This window comes from Sinohyriopsis cumingii, unplaced genomic scaffold (assembly GCF_028554795.1).
Source record: "Sinohyriopsis cumingii isolate HCF-2022 unplaced genomic scaffold, ASM2855479v2 utg000452l, whole genome shotgun sequence".
In the NCBI taxonomy this organism is placed as follows: domain Eukaryota; kingdom Metazoa; phylum Mollusca; class Bivalvia; order Unionida; family Unionidae; genus Sinohyriopsis; species Sinohyriopsis cumingii.
In genome coordinates this window covers 1,648,197-1,675,337 of record NW_028315901.1, presented here as the reverse complement: position 1 = coordinate 1,675,337, position 27,141 = coordinate 1,648,197, and the positions used below count along the sequence as shown (strand labels likewise).

Below are 27,141 nucleotides of genomic sequence, written 5' to 3'. Positions count from 1 at the left end.
CACTGCATGGTTGACCACTGCACAATAATGTGGTCTCATACATACTTTTGGATCTTTCAATAAAGCATAATCAGATAAACTAAATGAAGGAAGCCTAATGCGACCCAGGAGAAACACATAAAGAATAAAGAAGCGTGAACCTTGGATCGAGCGTAACCTACCTATCAACATCTTTAAAACCTATTATGAGGAACGATCATATTATCACTCGAATAATAAAATGAGAAATTATTTTTTTTTTAAACAAAATCTAAATAGTACACCATTCCATCGTCAAAATTAGAAAACCATAAAACAAATTAAAAGATACAATATAACATCATAAAGGAAGAAATACAACTGGGAAAGATAGTTGATCTATACTTGCTGTCTCAAACATAAAGAAAATATAGCATACATACAATATAGCACCATTACATATAGCAAACACTGAGACCTAGGCGACATATAGCAAAGGTCACAAAATATTTCAAGGGAAGGAACTTCGAGCAAGGTGAGGGAAACCAGACTCGGACGAACAACCCTTTAGATAACACTATGGAAACATAAATACCCCATCAAAATATCTACAAACTAAATTTTTTTATATAAAATTTTGTTTTAAATAAAACATACAACACATCTGAGGGGGAAAGACACAAACATAAAATACTTTTTAATTTTTTGGAAATGGGGGGGGGCATATTTCCGGCGGCCCCCCCCCAAAAAAAAGTGTGTTTGTGTGTGCGTGTGTGTGTTACTATACCCATTACATTACTTGCAAAATATATATGGTGCTGACATTTTCGGCAAGAGGGAGACATACCGATATTCTGCATATAATTATTTTAATGTTTGTCAGAGCGAGAGTATTGGGGCCTGATCAGTTCAATATATTTCTCACACACACAAAAACCAAAACAACACCAACAACATTTTAAAAAACCCACAAAAACGAGTGGCGCGCCGAAGCCACGGGCTAAAATGTTTTTTTAAATATTTATTTATAGTATCAATCACAAATTGAAATATATCCAGTATTAGCGTTGGAAAAGAAAGTTTTATTTTTGATATATTTTTTTTAAAATTATCTCATCCTAGCGAAACACTTTCTGCAAATGACCTTAATAAAGGAAAATAATAAATTAACCTAAACCACTTTGAATGTCGACCGTAACTTGTATTTACACGGCATCATGCGCGGAAGAAAATACCAACTGAACCGGGATTTCAGACAGCAGATGAACTTGATTCATTGAACTTCATGAGCACAATCAAACAAATGCAACAGTGAAAAAGTGGAACTATGAAAAATCGAGAATGTTAGATTTGCGGAGGATTTATTCCGAATTATTGTCTGCTAATAAAGGATTCATGTCAGTTGCTGTGTCAGGGATGCCCACACAGCACGCCGTCCAAATGTGAAGTTGCGTCGTGCTGAAAGACATAACACTGTGCCATAATTTATCTTATGTCATGTAAAGAAGCTGCTTAAATTATAGTATTTAAAATTTTCTTCATTTTGTAAGAGCTCAAGAAATTAATTCTGGTTTGAAAGACAAGATGACGGTAAAACTCAGAAGACGTAGCTGTACAGTACCGTTGGTGTTTGAGACATCATAAAAAAGGTAACTGCGTTAACTTCGCTTTTTGTTTGGTAATATGTTGGAGATCATCTTTTGCAGATCTTCTTTGAGCTTGGAGTAGCTTTTACATTCTAAACATTTTTATTTGCACTTATCTGCTTAACATGTATTGCTGGGATATCATATAGAATATGAAGTCAGTATAATGGTACTATATTTTAAATATTTGAATGATAAATTACTGATAAATGATATAATGATAAACTACAAAATAAATAATTTGCCCATTATCCAAAATATGTTAATTAAAACAAACATTGAATGTAAATTCAGATATAATGAGCAGTTGTAAGAAGTCAGAAATAACATTTTATCAATTGAACCAGTTATGTGTTATCATCATCAATTGTAAAATAAACACATGGAGACAAGTATGCTTAAATTCTAAAATGAACACACACACACACACACACACACACATATATGGTATTTTAATTTAATACAGAAAAGGTGACATTGATATATGCAGACCAATAATTTTTTTCTTTTTCAGATACAAATTAAAAAGCCTAATTCTGAGAGTTTCACCTACAACATTCATGATGGAAAAGGGCCACTAATTAAGAGCTGACATATGTGGAAGAAAAATACCATCCATGTTGAAAAGGGCTAGAGGTAATGTGAGAAAACATAATTTATCAATCTGAATTAACATTATTGTTGCTATTTTATCTCAACTGGTCAAAAGGCTAAGTGGGTTTATGTAATGGTCCAGAGTGTGTTATTTATTTCACATCCCTTCTGTCTTTCAACAGTAAGAAATTAGCTACTTTGGAGTCCATAGTTCTGATCAATTTGTTTATATAAAACTTGGTTTTGGGCTTAAATCAACATCTTGGATAAATCTAATAATGAGCAAAATCCAAGTTTTTTTTTTTTTTTTTTTTTTTTTTTTTTATTAACCCCGTAATAGGTTGACCACTGGGTCGGGGAACCATCCCAGGATCACCTTACAATCAAACATTTCTGGTTATCAGATAATCTAGGGATAATAAATATAATCTACAGAGAAAGTAAAAAAGAAAAACACACACACACACACACGCATATGCATATGGCCAAAATCTAGGTGACATGGCTTTTGTGATATTACAGTATTTTGTTCCTGTTTACCCTCAAGTCAGAGACAAGTTAAATGTTCATTGTTGAGGTCCATTTTTGAAGAAATTGGTCCTCTTTTTTATTTACCTTGGCAGTGTAATTTTCAATGTTCTTATCCATTGCAACTATTTGCTTAAAAGCAAAAATAGAAGGATTTTTCATATTGAATCTGCAAGTATAAATATAATATTTTGCCAAAATAAGCAGAAAATTATCCAAACTGTCCAGTTGTTCACTTCCTAAAAATGTTTCTTTTTTGGACAGATGTACAATATTTGGGCAAAAAGGTGCAAAAACTTCATTAAAACGGTACCAAAACTGTGAAGTAATACTGCAGTCATAAAAGAGATGCTCAATACTTTCAGTTTCACTCTTACAGAAAGTACATTTGTTGTCATCAAATATGTTAATTCTTTTAAGAATATCATTAGTAGCGATTATTCTATGGATTAATTTAAAGTTAAAAGAGATCAACTTGGTATCCTTGGTACAGCATTTTGCCCGGCTATATATATCAGACCACTCCTCACTACTTATATTTTTATTTAATACTTGCATCCAAGTTTCTTGCTTCGCAGTGTGTTGCCTTTTAGCTTCCTGTCAAAGATCTTTGTAAATAAACTTGAGTGAATCTTGTTTTCGCAAGTTCGTTATTTTATCATCCTGCTTATCAAAATTATTATGTACTAGGTGGTTTTTTATGGCATCTTTCCATGCTTTAGGAATTCAGCAAAATCCAAGTATATACACGAGGTGATCATGTATAAGATTAGTTGAGTTCTTTTAACCAACCTAAAAGCCATATTTCCACAATATAGACTAAAATCATTAAGTTGTCCTCGAAGTTTGATGAGTGTTAACCATTAATAATAATAAAGTGATCTTTCACCTGACTGAGCATGTTACCACCGCATGCAGTATTTATGCATATAGTGCAGTTTTTACTAAATTTAGAATACATGCTTATATAAATGAGATCTAGATTGAAGAAGTGAAGATGCATACAAATACACGAGGTTATAACCACTACTGCTGATTCAAGTTTGATCATACTTGGCCATTGGGCTTCTATAGTCAAGCTTCACAATGATGCTTATTATGAGTGTGATAAAGGTATGTTAATGAAGTGACCTTGCATCTGATTGGCAGAGTTTCTTACGACTTGCACAACAGTGTTTATGGTCAAATTTAGATCTGACTTGTTTAATTATTTGCTTGTATGTCTGAGGCTGTAAGCAAATTCTATGCAAATAATGTGGTGGTTCTACATCTCACTCGCCATTCTTGCTACTGCTCTTAAAACTATTTCTCATTAATTTTATCAGACTTGGTAAATAGATTTATCTCATCAAGATATAGCAAAGGAGCAATTTTGTAAAAAAAATATTCATTCATATTAAACTCAAATTCTGCATCTGATTGGTTGACCTTGCAAATACTATAAGGGCTCTATTTCTGACAAAAAGATTATTTTGTTCTAATGTAGCAGAAATGCTTATATGATCAAAACATCTAACATATTTGATAACAAATAAGAAATAGTTTTTCATGTAAATTTGATAAACATTGATAAATCGGTTCATATCATTAAAAGCTTGGAAGAGTTTGATTACATGCGAGACCTTCACATATTAATCATGCTTTATTTAGAGAATTATTTTTGTCAGGATTTAGTAAAATAGGTAAAATCAATATGGACTGGTTTTGTTATGTACAGCAACACTAGTTGTTTACTGAGTACTGAGGGAATTGGAGTAAGGCAAGGGTACATTGTAGTAGGTAACCTGGTTGACTTGATAACAGGATTGTAACACAAACATTTTTATCAGGAGTCTATCATACATACCATTGATTCACTGCAGATCCTGCCCCCATTAGTTACCTTTTAATACATAAAGCATTTGGGTTTTTTATGTCACAAATCCCATAGGGATTAAAATTAACATCATAGGTCTCACTGGATAATTTTGTATTTTGACATACACCTAATTTTTAAGGTAGAAGGCATGAACCTAATTATCACAAGCCTAGCATTTCTAAATTCACACATAAGCTAAATCTATAATGTGGTTTAGATTTACTTTGAGTTAGGCATGGAAATAGGTTGGCTTGTTAGTGACTGCCTGTCACAGTTAGATGAGCATTGGAGATCAAATGCTTGATCTGCAAATGAGCTGCTGACCTTGATGTGTGTCTGCTACAGAGGCAAATATAAAAAAATCTAGATGGTTGAGGGTTGATGAAAAAAGTATGCTAATTTGTTATAGTACTAGTGAACTTTATTCATGCATAAGCCACATACTGATTCTTTTAGCTGCCTTGTCACAGAAAAATATTGAAAATAGCTATTTCTTGTCAAAAATGAATGTAAAATTTAGGAGATGGTGGCAGTGATGGTTCAGTATAGAAATCAATAGCTGCATCAGGAATTAACCTGATTACTGCAGTCAAAATCTCACATGTATGCTTTCTACAAAAATCATTAGTTTGTTTTTGTTAGTATCTTCAGTGTAAAATTATTCTCATTTTTCTGTAATTGGTCATTGTCGGATGAAAATTCACCAGATAAACTGTCCAGTGAGACCATAAAATACACAATTAGAAAATAAAATAAATTTATTCTAGAAAGAAATATTGCATGCAACTCTGTGACACAAATGAAATTAATGAGAAAACACTTAAACAAATGGCTAACATTACTCATCTGGCTTATATAACTTAACAGTTGGCCATTTCACTGTGGAGTAGTCAGGTATATCTAGTATTGTAAGAACAGAGCCTAAACAGTAATCTCAAAACTTTTATCAGATCAATTGCATACTTAGGTTTGGAAAGTATTACATGGGAATTATGTTAATTTTTAAAGATCAAAATGTACCTGCATGTTTTGACCCTACCAGAACCAAACTAAAAGCTCAAATGTGTGCAGTGCTTTTTGCTCGTCACAACATAATTGGGATTATAACTGCTAACCCTACCCTCTAGCACACATTTAAGATCTTTAGAGTTTTTAAATACAGCCTTCTAATTATATAAGTTTCATTACATTGGTTAATAATTAGTCACATGTGATGATACTTGTAACTAATCAAACCACAGCCACTGAGAGCAGACTAAGCACTGATATTTATGTGGTACAGTGGCAATATACAGTCCGTCTGCTGCACATTTAGTTACCTGCCCATTAAACTGACAACACATGAAACAAACTGGACAATTCTGAAAGCCTTGAATTTGACTTTATTTATCTGTATGGTAGAACAGAACATGAGTTGAAAAGCTTTTAATGAAAGACCTTGATATCAAACCTAATAATAACTGCAGGAGTTATATTATGGATAATTAACCATTCTCTCAGTTTCAAACTGGGCATTCCATCCCATGGGGTTCTAAATGTAAACCAAGTGTAACTGATATCCTAATGAACTGTAAAGACCATAGCAGCACAACAGCAGGGGGCCAGATATGTCCAGATCCAGGAATCATAGACCAGTTTCAAACTGATAATGAGCCACATAAAAATGACACATCTGCTAGAACTTATGTGATGAAGATAACTTAAACTGCATTATTATTAATCCTCCTCCTCCACATCATCATAATTGAGATGCATCATATATGTTTTATTGTAAAATAGTTTATGCAACATAATTCAGTGAAGACCTTTACTGCCAATTTACCAGTGAACCATTTGTTTCAATGAACATATTTTATGTTGTAACAAGGAGCATCATTTAAACATTATGATACACTTATCATACCTGTATATGAAATCTTAATACTAACACTTATACTTGCAATACTACTACTAATAAAAACACCTGCACTGATAATTTGATTATGTTCAATTGGACTTGTATCTAAATGATCACCAGCTGTATGAAAAGACATATTTTAATATATAGATATTGGATGGAATACTAGTTACCACAATTGAATAGTCATATGATAAATGATATATTATTATTTTAAACAATTTATATTTGCAGTGAAACATACTTTTACATTATCTTCCCATAAATTTCATTTATAGAGCAGTATACTCTGCATTCATTAAATTACTGAAATGGTTAATAATACAACAACAAATACTGCAACTTCCAGAACCACAAAAATCAAAAGATATAAACAAAAACTTCCCTACATGTATCAACAGTTGTCACTTTATAGACAGAACCATGAAGATTTAGGACAGGATGTTAACAAATTAGGTATTCAAGTTAAAAAGAAAAAAATACCAAGTAAGCTTACTACCAAAAAAATCAAACATTAACAGTGAATTGTAGTACATTCCCAGGAAACAGAATATATAATTTTTCTTAACTTGATCTGATACATCTTAAATCTATAGAAAATGATTCATATTGTATGACTAAAATATTATGTAAACAAAAATTCCATCACTTTTTTCAGATGCAACATGCATACCCCAACCCATCCTTCTTGATCATAAAGTATACCAGCATTCCACTATAAGATGGGGAGCTGTAGTTGCTCAGTGGTTAGCTTTCTGGACCTGTGAAATAAGGTAGGTTCAAATTCTACCATCGGACCAACCTGGGTTAGCTACCATGGTGCGTCCTTGGGCAAGGCACTATACTTAAAGTGCCTTGGCACTAAATAACTTACTTGTGTTGCTTTACCATAAAAAGCCAAACCAAACACAAAACAACAACTTTAAAATATGAGTTGTGTCACTACTAAGTAAAGGAAAATCATACTGAAGAAATGTTTTTGTTAATACAATTTAATGGATCTAAAAATCTCTTTCTTCTGCAGGAGTTTAAAATGTTAAATTAAAAAGGTCATGGTACACATTGCTTTGTTCGTACACATCAGGCTCCGTATCCCATATCCAGCTAAAATTTTCAGTAGAGTCTGAATAAAAAATATTTTAATCTGGATGATAATATTCTTTCTCCATTCATATATTACACCAGCAAGATTGATCCAGATAAGATTACATTTTACTATAACACTGATGATGAGTATGCCTCATAACAACTGACAAATGTGGAGAGAATGGAGTTAAAATGAACTCTGATTTCTTTTCAGCCATAACACAAGATGATCATTTATTATGAAAAAACCTGAATAAAGTTGGAGTTCATAACCATGACAGTCTTGATATAATATAAATTCAATATATTATTGTTGTCTTGAGGTATAGTTCTGTATATTACAATCTCACACAAGATCAGGGTATATTTTAGTACCATACAGTTAGTTCAGGATTGTATTAATACCTATTCTGGTGAATGAAAACTGAATAAGTTTTACTATTTTGGAACCAGTTGCAATAAAGTTCACTACACAAGAGAAAATATGACTTTACTGTAATATCTAAAATGTAAAATCTGCAAACAGAATACTCGCTTGACTTTACACTTCAACTATATCATAATATTTATTTGAAATGAATTTATACAAATGGCATTAAATTGGGTTTCAGGCTGGTAATGACAATGGTCACACTGACTTAGACCCAGGGTGGGCAACCTTGTGACCAATTGCCACAAGTGGCAAATTGGCCATGTAAGTTTGGCTCAGTTGTGGCATCGTATGATGTTTTTCACTTCTCATTCGCCACACCTGTGGCTACATTGAAAAATAGTTTGCCCACCTCAGACTTAGACAACTAGTAAATTATGAAAGAAAAATGTCATTAAATTATGCTTTTCTGGATTGCTAGATTAATAAGTTATTGTTGACTTGAAGTTAGAATATTATGTCAGTGAAGATAACACTCACAGTGACTTTGACATTTTGAGCTTTTTGTGAAGACATTGGAATTATGTGTGTGAAGTGCTAGATTAAGTGTGTGTGAGTGATTTGGATTTGTTACATTACAAAAAAAATGTAATGTAATTTAAAAAATTACTAGTTTGAAAAAACCTCAATCATATCATGGATTAAGTAATGATTAAATTGTATTGCAAAGATCAAATCAGCAAGGATAACACTCACAATGACTTGGGTATTCTATATCCCTAAGAACATTTTTGGACCTATACTGTATAAGAAATTGAATCATGTATTGCAGCATAAGAAAAATTTCTCAGGCATGGAATTAGAGTCTTAAATACAGAAAATCAGTACATACACGTGTTGGTATGTGAAGATAACACTCACTTGACAATATAGCCAAGTTCTTATAACAAATGATATAACTATATGTAGTTTGCTTGTAAAATAAGTTAGGAATGAATATTAATTATATAATTTAGAATAGAGAAAAGCACATTAAATTCCATCAATAAATATTTTGTGCTTAAATAAAATCTTAAACAAAAATGTACAAGTCCAAAATATTTTGTTTTAGTGCTATGTCTTACTACCCAAATAACGGCCATGTATATGTGTTCCAATGTCAATTGTCATCGGAATGAGTAGTCCAAGTTTCAGGAATAGCTCACACACTTGGCAGCCTATATCGACACTCTTCCACTAATTTATGTGTAATTAATATACTTACAGTGCTGTCTTTATCCTGGTGGAGTGAAAATATGACACTAGCAAATGGACACATTTTCATGTTCCATTGACATACATTTGAATTTGTTGCAATGCAATGGTAGTCGAGGTACGCCAAAGTTTGTTTAAGTAGGTTCATGTGGGGAATATGTTTCTTGAATGAAACAAAACATTGCTTACAGTTCCAATAGGCAAAACATATTTTTATTTGTTTCCTTAAAGAATAATGTTTCAGCTTAACCCGATTTTGGCATTCCTGACTTTCCAGCCAACTGAAATGTGGGCCAACAAAACTTGAAAACAGGTCCGGTTCTTTTGTGAGAATTTGAATTTATTAGAGAAAAGACATCAGGATAAGTGAAGTCTGACAAAAACATTATAACTTTACTTTGTAGAAATGCATTGTTATTGGTTACCAGTTGTGTGTGATATTTCAGAAAATTTGACTTTCATTACAGTGTTAGTCGACATCAAAACGCTCCACACAGCACCCTTCGTTAGGCAGTAAGACCCATCAGCCCCCCAACAAATATATTGGGTGATGTGTCTTATGTTATCGGACTAGTCCAAAATATTGCTTAAAGTTTCTAAACTATATACAGAACAGTAAGAAACAACTTAAAAAAAATAAATAACTTTTAAAAAAGCTCATAGTAATTGCAATATTAGTTAGAAAGCTGCTGAGCTGTCTTCATACATGCAGCCCACAACACCTTATATACTTATGACATATTGCATAAAAACCCCAGCTTGTTAGAACCTTTAAACAAACATGGGACTTAGTATCGCAAAAGTACATTTAGTAAATCTGCACAATAATTATATTTAAAAAATTACCAACTTAATAGTTTACACATTAGTACCTAATGATTTTATAGCCAAGAAGAAAAAAAGTTGATTTCTAGTGGTACATGCCATGTTTACTGCTGCTGCTCATAGCAAGAGTTCGAAACCTGTGTTAAACTATGCACTTTTACAGTATGATCGAGATACACCACATGACAAGATTAGTCAGCATGTGTTTGTATCAAGTGAAATAAAACAGAGAAAATCAAAACTTAAACACAGTGACATACAGAAACTTAATATTGGTATAAACACATTGAGAGTAGTTAAGTGGGACGATATAGCGTCAATGGGACTTACCATTAAAAACCACCCTGGGACGATATAGCGTCAATGGGAAATTTAACATTGTGGAAACCCCTGGGATGATATAGCATCAAGGGGAATTTAACATGGGAATATGGGACTGTTTAGCGTCAAGGGGAATTGAACAGGGTGGGACTGTATAGCGTCAAGGGGAATTTAACATGGGCAAAAAAAAAAAAATCTTGAGCCTGTTGAGCGTCAAGGGGAAATGGAGCAGGGTCGGGACCCTATTTTAATAAGGTCCCGACCTGATGGGTCTATGGAAATGGAACAGGCGAAAATTGAAACAGGGAGGGGTCTCTATTTTTTATTTTTTTTAAAACAAAAAAAAAAATAAAAAAAGGGTAGGCAGTGAAAGTCAAGATCTTTTCGAGACCTATGAGTGGCCCTGAAAAGGGCCTTTGGGTTTATGTTAATATGCCCTTAACATAAAGGGCATCTGTGACTTCTTCTTGTCCTTAGGCTTCGCCTGACTGCAGGACCATAGACTAAAACTCTTTTGAGACATCCTTGCCTCTCCACATAGATCCTACGTATCCATAGGCTGGTATCTGTCCTATGGACAACTGTCCACTTGGATCGGACGTACATCGGTATGTCTGTCCTGAACATCATCGAAGACACAAGCATAGAAGATTGAACGTTGGTCCACATGTTGAGGCGCCGAGAACAGGTGAAGGAATGCAGTGAACTACACTTATTTATAGGGAGAGGAAGGATTGAAACGGAGTTCACTGACCAATCCAAACACGCCCACATCCAATCCGAAGAGAGCAGTCTGTGACGTCATGTGGTCTATATAGATTTGCTAGCACCTGTGTGCAGTCAATTCATGCGACAGTTTTTCAACATGACGGAAACTCAGAAAACGATAAATTGGGGTGCACCAGCTGTGGAGACTACCCAAGGGAAACCGGACTTACTTTCAGAAGAGGTGAATTGGGATTTTGTGGATTTTCTTACCTCGCAAGAATTTGTTCCGGAACCTTCGTCACCTTCTCCTTCATTACCACACGTGGAGAAATTTAGACAGAGACAGAAAGAAGAATTGGAGAAATTTATACAACAGCAAAAGGAAGCGGAACAAGCTTTTCTCCTACAGCAACAGCAGCAAAAAGAAGAGGTAAGAAAAAAACAAGAAGAAGAAGAAGCAGCAGCAAAGAAACAAGGGTGTGAAAATCAAATGGTCACGGTACTGTTAGACATTTTAGCGGAGTTAAGAAGTCTGAAACAAATGTTATCAGACTTCTTTATTACGACCAAAGAGAATACGACCTTCCCGAGCTAAACACTCCAACCCTGTGACTAAGCCTCCCGTGCCACCCTTAGTGATTTCAACCAAATCATCATCATCAACACTACGCAGTCCAGAAGTAGGCCTTGGCCGTGGCAAAGGCTTAAGGCAGTTAAAGTTGATTGCTTAAACTCACCCCTACACCAAAAAAGGCCCTTTTCAGGGCCACCCACGTCTGTCGAAAAGAGATAGACTTTCAATTGCCAACATCCATTCAAACTATAAAAAAAAAACATTTTACCTCTGTAGTACGTGTGTATGAGTGTGTGAGTGTAGGTTCTTATTTTAAAATCAAAACCCAAAGACACTTACCTTTTAATACCTAATTTATTCTTTTATAAATATTTACAATCCAATTCACAATTCACAACAGAGCACTTTAAAAAGTTCATAAACTTCTTCTGTCTCATTGTTCACTCTCGTTTTTTGAATTTCTTCACCACCACAGTCTTTTCCTCCTATTCCTCCTCACTTTCTTCTCTTCTTCTTTTCTTCTCCTGTTTCTTTTTCTTCACCTGTTTTCTTCCTCTTCTTCCTCTGAAGAATCCCTCTCTTCTTCTGACTCCTTGTTTCTTTTTTGGGCAATCTGGAGACCAGTGTCCTTTTTCTTGACAATAATAACAGGTATCTTGACTTTTGTCTTTTCTAGCCCCTTTATTTCTTTTTTGACGGTCTGGACACTCTGAAGACCAATGCCCTTTCTTCTGACAGATATAGCAAGTATCTTGACTTTTATCTTGAAAGGAAGGAGAGTAGTCCCTCGGCTGGTCTGAAGAGAATTTTTTTGACCCCTCGCAAAGCTCTGATGAAACGTTCGATCTGAGTAGTCTCTTCCATCGTTGTGCTCGGTTTGAGAGTGAAATGAATAGTGAAAGGACAAGACACATACCCTTTTATATACGCTGGTCTGCTATGACTATAAATTAGTCCATGGTGTTTAAACTTTAGTCATTTGACTTTTTGCTATCAAGATGAAACGATCCAATTCATTTGAGAAGAAGGAAGAAGAAAGTAAGAGGCAGAAACGTGCTTTATCGCCTCGTACCAGGGCTGAAGTCTTGGCACAAATTCATGCCAGTGATTTTGAAGAGGACATGAGTGAACCAGAATCCAAACCCTCTAAACAAAGTTCACCACCCTTAGTCAACCGTGAAAAGTACTATTCCATTCAAGAGACGGAAGAGCATCCCTCTAGAAAATTTAGAACTACAGCTTACAAATACACGGTGAAGTTTAAAGATTTCAAGTCCGAAGTACTGTTAGAGAAAGCAGAAGGGTTCATCACCGAGATGTGGATTGAAATGCTCAGCATGTTTGGCCTCTCCACCCTGTCTGAGCGAAGGACAAGAACGAGTGCATTGTTCAACTGGTCTGCGCACGTTTGTCAGCCCTGCCTGTTACCAACAACATTTGAAGATGCAAGGTTCACAGAAGAAATGTGCTTGTCAGCTGCTGAGATTGTGCCCTACCTGTGGACAAGGCATACTTACCAATAATGCCAAGGCACACCTGTGTCGAGGAAAGAAAAAATGTCACATTTGCTGCCACATCGTGGACTTGGAACACGAATGCCATGTGCAAAAATACCAACCCCAACCAGAGAAAGAGATCGGTCACAAGAAGAAAGGCAATTTCATCTTTTTCGATTTTGAATGCATGCAAGAGACTGGTATTCACATTCCTAATTTCTGCGTGGCTCATCGAGCGTGCGAGAAGTGCATTCAAGAACCTATTTTCAGTCATTGCCTTCACTGCAGCAAGATTTCTGGAGGACGTGAAAAAATCTTTCGAGGACCGAACACGCTAGCTGATTTCGCTCGATGGGTCTTACACCCCATCGACAAGACGTGGATCCAAGAGGACATCGAACGTTACGGAGATTGTCATCGTCATGCCACAGTGATGGCTCACAATTTCTCCGGATACGATGGACAGTTTCTTCACAGATACTATACAGAACATGGCATCGAACGTCCTAAAGTCACTTTGAATGGAGCCAAAATCATTTTCATGCCAGTGGGACAAGTACAGTTTAAAGATTCGATGAGTTACTTAGCCATGCCTTTGAGTCGAATGCCTAAAACGTTTGGAATGACAGAAATGGCTAAAGGGTGCTTTCCACACTTTTTCAATACGGAAGCCAATCAACACACCGTTCTACCCCATTTGCCTGAGGCTCACTATTACGACCCTGACAACATGCGTACCGAACAACGAGAAGCTTTCTACGCTTGGTACCAGGCTCACGCCTCTGACCCTTTCGACTTTCAGGAAGAAATGCTAAAGTATTGTCGTTCCGACGTGGACATTTTACGGTGTTGCTGTGGAAAATTTCGAGAACTGTTCATGGAACACGGAGGGGTCGATCCTTTCAAAGAAGCTTGCACCATTGCCAACGCATGTTCCTTAGTGTACCGGCAATGATTCATGCCTGAAAACACCGTGGCTGTCATCAGTCCTCAAATGACCAACTATGTCAAACGTCAATACTCGGTCAAAGCCCTACGCTGGTTACATTACTTGTGTGACAAGGAAGACAAATGGATTCAGCATGCCCGCAACGGAGGGGGTGAAAAGACCATCAGAATGCATTCGGTCGATGGTTGGGACTTAGAAAACCCCAAGATTGTGTACGAGTTTAAAGGTTGCTTATTTCACGGATGCCCCGTCTGTTACCCTGACCGTGGCACTAAAAATCAGTTTTTACAATGAACCATGGAAGACTTGTACCAGGCCACATGTCAGCAACGCCTAAAGTTAGAACAGGAAGGATACTAAGTGGTGGAAATGTGGGAACACGAGTACCATCACCGTTTGAAAACCGATCCAGAGTTTAAACACCTCGTGGAAAGTTACCAGTTCATGGACCCCCTGAACACGAGGGATAGTTTGTACGGAGGAAGGACCAATGCCACCAGTTTGCTGTACCAAGCCGACGAAGAGAAAGGAGAAGAAATCAAATACTTGGACGTGTGTTCACTGTATCCCTACGTGTGCAAATATTGTCGCTTTCCTGCAGGGCACCCACAATTGTTGACGGAACACATCGATTTGAAAAACATTCGACAATATGAAGGCTTGATCAAATGTAAAGTTTTGGCTCCCACTGACTTGTACCATCCCGTTCTACCTCACCATTGTCAAGACAAACTGATGTTTCCTTTGTGCCGTACTTGTGCTGAAACGTGCAACCAAGACCAGCCTTGTCAGCACACCCAGGAAGAACGGGCCTTGACGGGGACGTGGGTCAGAGTAGAATTGTTCAAAGCTCTGGACATGGGATACCAGCTGTTAGAAGTGTATGAAATTTGTCACTTTCCCAAGACAGAACAATACAACAAGGGTGACCCCACTCAGAAAGGCATTTTGGCAGACTACGTGGATGCCTTTTTGAAACTAAAGCAAGAAGCCAGTGGTTATCCGTCCTGGTATCACACTCCCGAAGACCAAAAGACATTCAAAGAGAAATACTGGGCACAAGAAGGCATTACTTTAGATCACATCGAGAAAAACAAAGGCAGGCGATCGTTTGCCAAAGTGATGTTAAATTGCTTGTGGGGTAAAATGGCACAACGACCGTGTTTACCCAAGAATATTTGACAGAACCTTCCTGCTACTTCCAGATGATTCACAACAAAACTAAATTCATCAAACACGTGGACGTCGTTCGCGAAGATTTGATCTTAGTCAATTACGAAGAAGATCTGGACTTTGTAGAAGCCGATCCTTTTGGAAATGGCATCATTGCAGCTTACGTGACAGCTCATGCTCGCTTAAAACTGTACGAAGCTTTAGAACTGTTAGGGGAACGCGTCCTGTACTTTGACACGGATAGTTGCATCTACATCGATCACCCGAGTCAACAGCACTCTAACATCGAAGGAGACCGTTTAGGAGCCTGGACAGACGAGCATTCTGACGACAAGATTCTAAGTTTCGCCAGTGGCGGTCTTAAAAATTACGGCTACGAATACTGGGACAAACAAGGAGAAGTGCACACGAAGTGTAAACTGAAAGGATTGACTCTGAATTATCGTACCAGTCGAGTGGTGAACTTTGGCGTATTGAAAGAAGCTTTGCAGTCTAGAGAAGATGAACACTTTAAAGTGACCACCTATCAACCGAACAAGATTGTACATTTACCCACTCACCACATCGTCAGTCGACCCTTGGAAAAAGTCTGTCAAATCGTGTATCAGAAGCGAGTGCGGCTTCCCAATCACTTTATATTGCCATATGGACATGTCGGTATAAAACATTGGTTGTAAGTGGATAGCCACTCACCAGAAGCATGACTACGCCACAGCAAGAATCAAGTGAGAAACCTGATGAGAACTCCAAGTTCAAACCCTACCATTTTCCAGTCTTCTTACCTGACTATTGTGATTGTGCCCGTCGATTGGACACATTTCAGAAATAGTTTACGGATAGGGAAGGATTACCTTCTTCGCATGTTTTAGCTAGAACAGGATTTGTCTACTTGGGACCTGAGTCAGGATTGGGATACGAAGTACAGTGTTTCGCTTGTGGACTGAAGTTACGAATGGATCTATGTATCTATAAAGGTTCAGCTATTCTGGAACACACTCGATGGTCTTTGCACTGCCCTTACCTTTCTATGGCCTTTCCACCCATTACACTACGGTACAATTATGACGGTACCTTAGAGACAGTACCTTCAAAAACTAGATATAAAAAAGGAACGATGTACAAGCTTGAGACTGCATTGTGACTAGTATAAAAAGGGGCTATGGTCAAGATCGATAGTTCATTGTGACTACCAAGACCAAGCGAACAAGATGAATCCTTTCAGAGAAACACAAAACAAGTTCAGAAAGGCACAATTCAAGTTTGGGGCTTCTGAAGTGGAATGTGATTGTGAGCCTTGCGATGGGAACGATGCTGTACGCTGTGACCTTAGCGATGCCGTAAAGCATCATGAGAACTTTGTTCTCACTACCCCTCTCATGGAAAGTGATGCTGTGCGTGTCAAACCTGAGGGATGCGAAAGCGATGCTGCTCGTCCTCTTGGACACTTTACTGGGTTTCATTTTAAATGTGGATGTTCACCTTCACGTCTACCCCCCTACGGATGTCATCCAGACTTGAGCAAACTCCTGTCCATGTCACCCAGCCCTCATCGAAACGAACCTGTGAAAGACGAATATTCGTTCCCTGTGTGTTTGTCGGAAAATCGTCTTCAATCATTCAAATGAAAATGGCCTAAGTATCTGGGAGGACCGATCCCCAAAGAATTAGCCAGAGCCAGCTTTTTCTACTTGCACGAAGGGGATAAAGTCAAGTGCTTCAGTTGCGGTGTGTCACTTCACCACTGGGAACCACAAGATTCGGCCTATCTAGAACATGCTCGTTGGTCACCGAATTGTCATTACTTACCCTTAGTGGGACCGAGAAATTGAAGTAACTTACCATGTCGTTAAAGAAGAAACCAGATTGGTTAGGAGTCAAATGTTGGACATCATCGAGACCAGTATTTAAACTTCATTTCAAAAACGATATTGAATCATTACCTAAAGAACTGCAAGAGAAGATTTACAAGGAAGTTTGGCAGGGGCTTGCCAGAGTGAAATCTCAATGGATAACTGTAGAACTTTTATTCCGAGAAATTCACAAGAGATAAGTGAAAAAAGTCAACCAGTGTGTTAGATTTCTCTGGGTCAAGGGTGCATTTATACTATTATATCGCTTTAGACCGTTTACATCAAAAGAGTTCAATGAGATTCTTGAACGTTACCCTGAATGGCAGTGGTCTGAAATTACTTACTATGTGGATTACTTTTGCTCTAGGAGAAGATTGTGAATTGTACGTTTTAAGTGATGATCTTGGTAATATAAGATTTTAGTCTTAGGGGGATGTTTTCCTTCAGGTCTGCGCTTTAACTATAAGAACCTACAGTATTCGTCATTCAGACCGTGTGATCGACGAGAGAATCTAATCCGAAACCGGCTAAGCAATGAAATTATCTAAATTACACTAATAAATACTTACATAAAATATATATATATCAAATTTGGACCAATGGCGAAGACAAGGATTCGGTCTCCCCGAACTCTCCATTTATGAGAGGCGAGTGTGATCGACGAGGGAATCTAATCCGAATCTAGCCAAAAGTATTACAAAATAAATACACTCACAAAACAAGTACCAAATTCTGAACAATAGAAAAACTCATTTTATCAAAACTAGCCCACTGACTGATAAAACTCTACAAACAAATATCATTAAATTAAAAAACACCTAGTTCAAATACCAGGAAGAAATATACAGGGGGTGGGTGGTGGGAAAAACAAAACAAACCTTCTCCACTTCTCCTAACTTAATACTCACCTAACACCCTAACTAACAGCTCCAAAAGTCTATCTTCTACATAGGTGACAGCTAAGACAAAAACTAGGTATAACCATATAGTCCCAAAATAGAACGTAAAAGGTGGTCGCAAGAATAGACCATCAGGGATCCCCCGTATTAAGACCCTAAACTTACACATATAAGGTAGTCAAAAAAAACCAACGACTATCGGGCCCGGCGGCACAATGCTGCAGATATAACAAATATATAGAATACCACCCCAAAAATTACTTGTATAAGGTAGTCAAAAAAAACCAGTGACTATAGGGCCAGCAGCACAAGGCTGCAACCAAAATTTACAACTAGATAATTAGGACCCAAAAACAATTACTCAGTAAGATGGAAAAAACACCAACTCCATCCAGGGCCAGCAGCACAAGGCTGCAAAACCAATCGACAAATACTGTCACCTAAAAGCTAACATCGACCTCAATAGACTCTATCTCTCTTAAAAACAGCACAGAGTTTTTATGATTCAAAATTCCAAAGACGGAAATTTAGAACAAAAATACCCTGGATCGGAAAAACCCTGCTAACCTGTGGCAAGACAACTCCGCCCGAGCCTGACCACTTTCGCCCTTTGCGACGGACAGACATCAAAACACATACGTGCAGTGCACGCATCATAAATTAAAAATACGGACTAGATCGGGTCCAATCCCACTAGTCGCTAATCAATGCAAATGAATGACAGAGTGTGTGCTGGGTCCAATCCCACTCAAACAAAACATAGGCCTTACAATCAGATCGATGTGTACACAAAAGTACCTTGACCTGACGGCCCAATCAATTAGTGTTCTGTGAACACAGATATGCCTGGAGGAAGTGGCTCTATTCCTTCCTCCAAGGAGTAATCAGTTAGGTGCCTGTGGCATCATAAACCAGTGGTACATGCTCAATGCGAAGCGCACGCCACTATAATTCAACTCAACAACAACAACAATCGTTCAGACCATTCCACGGAATAAACAAAGAAGATGGAGGTGACAAAATTATTCAATCTATTAAGAGATATCTATTTTTGGATAATGGATGTTGAATATGTTGTAGGAAGAATAGAAAAGGAATGGAGTGATGGAAATAGGCAAGACTTGTTAACTATTCAAGTCAAAGGACTAAAGGTGGCCGGAGATCTCATCGCAGGGATGATAGAAGAAGAAGTCAACAAGTCAAGCGGATTTACTGACCCACCTTATGTCAGAGTGGGAAGTTTGAAGGATGCACTGGACCATGTTATCCAAGTCGGGTGCTTCCTGGAAAAAGTATTGTATTGGATGGAGTGGTGATACGTAAAATGGGGGTTCGACCAGTTGACAAAAATGGAAGAAGTAATGAGGAAAGTGCTGACGGAAGAGGTAAAGAACATCAAAGAAAAGTGGTCTAAGGAAAGAAAAGAAGAAGAAAATAGAAAGAGAAAAAAAAGCTTTGAGAAACTCAACAATAACTGGATAAGAATACAGGAGAAATTCCGAGTGATAGGTCATCCTGACTGGATGCCTGAGTCAGAAATAAAGAAGAAGATGACAGGAATATTGGTAAAAGTTAGAAGATGGTTGAAGAAGTGGAAGAGTTAGAAGAAGAAGAAACCCAAAGGCCCTTTTCAGGGCCACTCATAGGTCTCGAAAAGATCTTGACTTTCATTGCCTACCCTTTTTTTTTTCTTTTTTTTTTTGTTTTAAAAAAAATAAAAAATAGAGACCCCTCCCTGTTTCAATATTCGCCTGTTCCATTTCCATAGACCCATCAGGTCGGGACCTTATTAAAATAGGGTCCTGACCCTGTTCCATTTCCCCTTGATGCTCAACAGGCCCAAGATTTTTTTTTTTTTTTTTTTTTTTGCCCATGTTAAATTCACCTTGACGCTGTACAGTCCCACCCTGTTCAATTCCCCTTGACGCTAAACAGTCCCATATTCCCATGTTAAATTCCCCTTGACGCTATATCGTCCCAAGGGTTTCCATAATGTTAAATTTCCCATTGACGCTATATCGTCCCAGGGTGGTTTTTAATGGTAAGTCCCATTGATGCTATATCATCCCACTTCACTACTATTGAGTATATATTTATAAATCTGAAATGGTTAATTAAAAATAGTTATTAGTCAAATTAACAAGGATGCCAGTTACTAGCTTTGATACTCTGTTTTTGTTAACTGAAAACATGTAGACTCAAGCCACATCTATAATGATAATTTCTGGCACTTTCAAGGCTGATATAGCCCTTTCATTAAAACCTGCAAACATTTTTGACAATTTTATCTGCACACATTGCTGTACATTTTATACACATCTGACTTGCCAGTATTTATCCCAGCCATTGAGCTACCATTGGCAGAAGAGATCTTTTTGCGAAAAATATTTCCAAATCAAATCCTGTTTGGTTACTTGTAAATCGACATGGAATAGCACAACCCTAGCACAAATATTACTATCCCTACTTCGTGGAGACATTGAGGCTATGACATTGTAGCTACTCAACCTTCTGTCCTATGACCATTTTGAATTTTGCGCTAGATATGGCTGTTACCAAATACCGGTGTCTAAACAGTACATAGGTGCTTTCTGGAAAGATTTGCATGCAGTAAGATTGCACATCAGATCCACAATATTTCCATCAATATCAACACAGATTGGAGGGGGGCCTTTGAAATTGTTTCTACATATTTAAACAGGTTTTCAATGAATTGTTGCTTTTTGTTTTTATTAGCAGGTATTTATACATTTATAAAATGAGTGTCCTGTATCACAATATGTATCAATCTTCCTGCAAAAAAGTTTCCCTTGTTTTTTTGCTCCCAAGTTACTCCCATTTTATTCTTGATAAAAGTAGCTACCCCTCCCCTTACATCTCCTTATAATCATTCACAATTATAACCCCATTTAATTTTTCCTCATATGAAGTTATTAGTTCTTTAGTCAACTTATTATGTGTTTCTTGTATGAAAATCATATCATAATTTGTCTTGTTGTTTAGTTTAATTATTTTTTCCCTATTTATTCAGTTTAAATTTGCTGAGGCTATATGGAAGTTTTTTATATCCATTTTCGCCTCTCCACCAGGTTGTCGCATTTTTGGTTATACATTAAGTATTATTAGTTTTAATTTAGAATTGAAATATCACCTAGGGGATCAAATAGTAATTTATTAGTCAACATGTAGACCCACTCCATGACCTTCTTGAATCTGTAACCCAGAAATTCCGATTAACTATGCATCTTTTAGAATCATACAATACATTATATAAAATATGGTAATGTATACCTTAAAACAATACTGCATTTTAATCCAAGTTTCCAATTTTGCAAGAAGTTGTCCCGCACATGCAAAATCATCTGCTACCCAATATGTAAACTTGTCGCCAGAACATAAATTCTCAAAAAATTCCCCAGCGTATAGTCTGTTTCTAAATTCTTTAGTAATTTTCCCCCATCAACAAGACGCAAACACATTGCATCTTATTTCATTGTTGTTTCTCTTCCACATAATAGCTTATTTTTTATAAAATGTTAAACTTTACTAATCTTTTTTCAAGATCACTTTAGTTTGCAAAAATATATCTTGTCATTTATTGGCATTCTACATTGAATTTTGTAAACTAGCTATAAACCTGACCTAATTACTCAACTTAACTGCTGACAGAAACAGTCTACAGTAAATGTATTTCATTTCTATAGCTCGATGGATAAACATTACATCTTTTAAAGCTGTGCACAGAATAGGCCGACATATCACGAGTCAGGAAAACATGGGGGTGGTATCCCCTGTGTCCAAAATTAATATCATTTTGAATAGAATATTCTAGTGACAATTGCCTCTTTTCAAATGGTAAGCATTGCTTTTTTTTATTTTCGTCAATCTGTCAAATTTGGTATGCATTTTGCTTTAATATTTGAGATGGAAACCTTAGGTGCATAGAAATGTCAGACAGCATTGTACATCATGGATGGTGTCCAACATACTTTTATGATCATAAAACAAAATCCCATTGTTTTAGTTATGGCCACTGATTTAAAAAATATTCATCCAAGCTAAATATAATAATAATAATAATGAGGACTTTGTATAGCGCCTAATCTTTAGAAGCTCTAAGCGCTTTGCAACATTAGACAACATAAAAACATACACAATGATATGATTACAAAAACAAACACCATGAAATTAGAAAACATAAAAAACATGCTGAGAATATTTAAGGTAGTTAACATTATTAAGTCATTAAGTTTGTTTTTGCAGTCAGAATAAGTAGTTTTGAGAGCACTCTTGAATGGGATCACTGCGTCTTTGTGTCTAAGTTCAGTGGGCAATTCATTCCATGTTGCTGGGCCCTGGTATGCAAAAGAATGCTGTCCATGTGACTCTGTTTTCATAGTGAGAATAATGAGTATATGATTGTCGGAAGAGGAGTGTAAGTATCTTGCTTGTGTGTACACATAGGTGAGGTCGGATAGGTATGTTGGACTAGAGTCTGTCAGTGAAACGTAGCACAGAGAACTAATGTTGTGTTTGATTCTGGATCGAATGGATAGCCAGTGTTGGGTACAGAGCAGCGGGGAGGTGTGCTCTGATTGTGGTACTCTGAGTATGATCCAAGCAGCTATGTTTTGAACTTTTTGAAGTCTCTGCAGTAGATATTAAGATGAACCAGACAGAATTGAGTTACCATAGTCCAGTCTTGAAAGTAGTAATGAACACACAAGTGTTTTAGTGGCATCAACTGAAAGATATCTGAGAATGGAGCTGATGCGTCTCAGCTCAAGATATGCAGCCTTGCATATGTTCATGACATGTTGGTGCAATGTGAGAGTACTGTCCAGAGTAACACCTAGGTTTTGTACTGATTGTGTGAATTTAATGTTGGTGTTGCTGATATTTATTGTGTGAGGTAAAGGACGTGAATGAGAAAGTCTTTGTGTTGTAATCAGAATGGCCTCAGTTTTATCATCATTCATCTGCAGCTTGTTACAAGTCATCCATGATTTCACATCAGAAATGCACATCTCTACACCTTGGATGGTAGCATCAACTTCAGTTGGGTGGCTAGATTTGTATATTTGGGTGTCATCAGTGTACAACTGGTGAGACACTGGATGATGATCTATGACACTTGAGAGCAGCTGAGTGTATAGAGTGTAGAGAACAGGTCCAAGAACAGACCCCTGTGCAACACCACAACATAGATCAACTGGGCTGGAGTGTAATCTATTTGCAGACACAATTTGTGTCCTGTGGCAAGGGCGATATGCAGATTGTACATTGCTAAAAAGACTGTTTGAATTCAGACAAGATGCAAGCTGGGATTGAACAACCTTTTGTAAGATTTTTTATATGAATTGGAGATTAGAAACCGGGCAGTAGTTCTTTAAATCCTTATGGTGTAGTGTTAGTTTCTTCAGCAGAGGTTTTACAATGGGAGTTTTGAAAAATGATGGAAATTATGCTGATGAGAGAGAGGTATTAATAACATCAGTTAGTGAAGGCAATACTGGATCTAAGCACTCAAGCAGCAGTAATGTTGGAATTGGATCAAGTTCACATGACTTTGGTGCACTCTAGGATGATTACTTAAAAATGCATTTATTGGTGGTGAGAGACTAAATACATGACTTGATACTTGTGTTTAGCATTAATTGGAAAGCTGAAGATTAGTAATCTTTTGACATACATATCTTAATTGTACCATTTAATTTACAAAATTCAATGTAATTTGCATTGGTAAAATGTGTAGCACAAGAAAAGTCATTATGAATCAGAGATAAATCATATCTTTGTTTTGTCTGGAGCTTGACTAATTTATTGCACATTTCTGTACACTATTTTGTCTTTAATCCAGGATTATTCACTGCATTCGGATGCATTTCATGGTGAAAATTCACCAGCTGGATTTAAAAGTGGTGAATATTGCTAGCGATTGTTCTGCAAACCCTGTATGTCACAAGGAGTCAGTGTATTCAAGGACTCATACAGTATTTACAAGTTCTCATTGACATTTCAGATGAAAATGAAGAACTGAAAAAAGATGAAAATCTCAAGTGGAAACCTTTCTGGTCAGCCATCTCATCCAAAACCTCCTGAAATGGAGAGTATTTTGCAGACTCCAAGATTTCCTCTTATCCTGCTGGTATGTTCTATTTAGTTTATCTGGTCTCTTTTTATTTTTTATCAATTGCTTTTATACCATGCCACAATTGGAAATTCTTTATCAAAAGTATGTATAAATTTCATCATTTTTCTGTCTGTTTAATAAGATGTGTTTAAGAGTACTTACTTACTCATGATGCTGTATATATGAGATTAGATGTTTTGTTAAAAAAGAATGCATTTTGTGATATATTGTATCACTGCTTTATATACAGTGGTCATTGCAACCAGTATGCATTTTGTTTACATGCCAAAAAATCCAGTCTGATTTCTTTGTTTCTTTTTTACTGCAATTAAGGAGTAGTGATAATCTTTATACTCTTAGCTGCATCCAGAAGGACAACACCATCACCATCCCCATCCACTCTGGAGTGGAGAATATAAAGATTTCTCTCTGCCAGTTCCTCTGCAAGTAGTAAGCATTGAGGATGGAAAAAAAAATGTACATTATAGAATAATGAAACAAATACTACAGGTGTTGACTTTTATATAATCTCTTATTTCATTTACAGCTCTCTAAATACGAGTAGGTCAATTATACACTGTATTTATGAATTTAATTCTCATCTAAGGTAGTAGAACTGTTTTATGTTTGACAAAATGTTGGGTAATTTGTGGCCATACACTAAAAACACATTTTATAGCATTTAAAAATGCTTATGTTCAATGCACGTAAAACTCATTAGTTTGTTGTCACTTCAGTTGATAATAGTCTTGTCATCTTGTAGACATTTTGAATGTTAGTGTTCAATGCTAAGGTCATATACATTGATTCAACATCAAAATTTGTTTGCAAAATGGAAGATTATGACATGAAAGCACAAGCTCTTGTAGCTTAGATACTGTTATTTCAGAACATTGTGAGATGTTAATTAATTAAATTATAGGTCATAAAACATACTGTTCAAGACTTATTTGTGCAAATAAACAATGAATTGTTTTTCATTGATGTGTCGACTGTTCATCATTCCATTGGTTTTTTTTTATTTTTCTTTCTGATGTATACCATTGTCTTGTGTAAGTCAGACGCCTAAACCATCTACATTGAATGCAGACTTTACAGACACCAGCAGTGAAACAACATATCCAGGGAATAAAAAAATAAAGGATTATGGGAAAAGTTTTCATATAAACTGTACAAAAACCATGTATTTCATTCCATAAATATATTTCATTGTTAAACCCATGTTCACTGTACAGATCTTTTTAAGGAGTTTATAATAATGATCTTGATCTTTCAAAACTAATTTCATCACAAATCTGTTACAGATTTCCAGTTCAATGTACTTATGAAACTGGACACAAATATTGAGAATTTGTTGGAGCAGCTGGCCCTCCAAGTTCATACACAAGGCCCAGACACAGAATATAGAGAAGAAATTCTTGCAATGCCATGTGATTCAGTGGAGGAACTAGAGGGCCTTTGCCAGAGGTTGGAGGAGAATCCCAAACTCTCCAAGAAGATGGTAAATTGGGGCTTTATTTTCTATTTAAAAAAACTGTTATAACCTTTATTTGCTGTTGTGAACCTCAAAATAATTTATGCAAGTTCTGCAGTGCCTGTATAATTATTTTTGGGGGTGGGGTGAACATGTAGTGGTCGGCTGTTTTGTCTTACGGATGTAGGCCAAAACATGTTTAGAGATGAACATGTAACAGGTATTTTACTACATATACACTATTACATATTATGTGGCTACTTTAATTCAATCCTTGAGTGAATGTCATTTATGAAGTTAATAGATTCACGGTGGTTAATTTGGTTTATAATTGCTATTAGTACATTGTGTTGCATAGTTAATGTTATCAAATTTTTTTCAAGTTAGAGAAATTAAATTTGCTTGCAAAACCATGGCAAAAAATAACTATATACAAGCATATTTTGTCACATCGATCATGAAATACTACTACTACTAATAATATCAAAATCAAAAAATAGTAATATTATTATTATTATTATTTTCAGATATGCTACTTGAGCTCCCTTGGCAGGTTTACAATTGGGGATAGTGTCTGCAGGATGATGAAAAAGCTTAAAACAAAAAGACTGGCCAGAGTATAGTCCAAAGGGACGTAAAGGGAAAAAAGCATTTCAAGAGCTTGTGATATGTCAGGTTTTGATAAGTAAGTATGGCTTGATTTAAATTGTGTTTTTCATGTGACTTGCCAGAGATTTTTAAATGAATTGATAAAGTAACTTGAGACCACATTTCAAAGTACATGTTTTAAAAATATTCCATTGATTATTGCTGGCATTTAGAAAAATGCAATGCATCCTTTGTTGTGAAACTTTTTTAAAACATTGTATTACTCTTGCAGAAGCCTGCTTGAAAACTAATGGCAAAGCAAAGGCAAATGGAATGGAAGAGACCATATCAGAGACCCTCAAATATGCACCCAACCAACGCAGAATGATAAAAAACAAGGTAATCCAAATGACTCTTATTTCATCAATATTGGATTCAGTTTCGTCTTTTAAAGCATAGTATTTGCAAAGCGGATGCATTTCTAAACTGATAACAAAATCAGCTTATCCTATTGCCCAGGACTATCAAAGCTAGAGTCCAGCTAACTACAATATGCATATATCTTGTCTGATCGGACAAGTGCCTCCATTTGGAATTTTTATTCACATGAAATATTTGGATGAAATAAATTCATCTTTGTGCAAATTGATTGCACCATCCACTTGCCAGAAATGATAAGTAAGTGCAAAGTTATCTTGTATCATGGCTTAACGATAGTAAGGGAAGCACAAGTGCAGTGAAGAAAATTTCATACATTTTTATAATGCTGATTAACATGACTTCTGCATATGTAACTAGTGCTGAGATGATATGACTTTATTTAAGCATTACAATTTTGTTTTAATTTGCAGGTGCCTGAGCAGAAGAAGTAATAGATAAACTTTACAGTGGAGTTGGAGACTGATTCTGATTCATAATCTTAATTAAATCTAGAAAATAAACATTAAAGTCATATTAAAA

General features: G+C 36.3%; 1 long non-coding RNA gene across 4 annotated transcripts; it reads left to right on the top strand.

Moving 5' to 3' along the window:
- Nucleotides 1-890: 890 nt before the first annotated feature.
- Nucleotides 891-27,141, top strand: LOC149774015 (uncharacterized). Of its 4 annotated transcripts, XR_016417085.1 has the most exons (9): nucleotides 891-1,607; nucleotides 2,119-2,240; nucleotides 7,140-7,254; nucleotides 24,009-24,134; nucleotides 24,480-24,569; nucleotides 25,424-25,620; nucleotides 26,121-26,278; nucleotides 26,474-26,580; nucleotides 27,033-27,141. It is a non-coding gene; the product is annotated as an uncharacterized LOC149774015 (long non-coding RNA). The 4 variants fall into 4 exon arrangements; XR_016417084.1 differs by lacking the exon at nucleotides 27,033-27,141 and having other exon boundaries at nucleotides 26,474-27,004; XR_016417086.1 differs by lacking the exon at nucleotides 27,033-27,141 and having other exon boundaries at nucleotides 24,453-24,569; nucleotides 26,474-27,004.